The sequence below is a fragment of the Myotis brandtii genome, unplaced genomic scaffold (genome assembly GCF_000412655.1).
Source record: "Myotis brandtii unplaced genomic scaffold, ASM41265v1 scaffold217, whole genome shotgun sequence".
NCBI classification, from domain to species: domain Eukaryota; kingdom Metazoa; phylum Chordata; class Mammalia; order Chiroptera; family Vespertilionidae; genus Myotis; species Myotis brandtii.
In genome coordinates this window covers 1,091,779-1,092,280 of record NW_005358137.1, presented here as the reverse complement: position 1 = coordinate 1,092,280, position 502 = coordinate 1,091,779, and positions in this window count along the sequence as shown.

Here is a 502-nt window from a genome sequence, read left to right as displayed (position 1 = left end):
TTACTCTATAGGGCCAAAGGAAGAAAATATGCAATATTAAGATAGTTCTGGTAGGTAAAGAATGAAAGGTAATTAAAATTTTTATTATTACTTTTTTATTTAAAACTTTATTTTGAGATGATGTCAGACACAAGACATTGCAAAAATTGTCATCTTTAAAACCATAGTAACTGTCAAAACCAGGAAATTGGTATTGGTACAATGTTATTAAGGCAAATATAGACCTATTACTATATAATATCTAATCTAATAAAATAGAAACATGCAAATTGACCGCACCTTTGCTACAACCCAAGCCATGCCCACCAGCCAATCAGAGCGACTATATGCAAATTAACCCAACCAAGATGGCGGCCGGCAGCCACAGAGCTGGAGCAAGCGGGAGGCTTGGTTGTCCCAGCGATGGAGGAAGCCAAGCTTCCCGCCTGCCCTGGCTGACTGTAGCCTCCACTCAAGGCAACAAAGTTTCAATTATAGAAGGTAAATAAATCCCAGATACCTG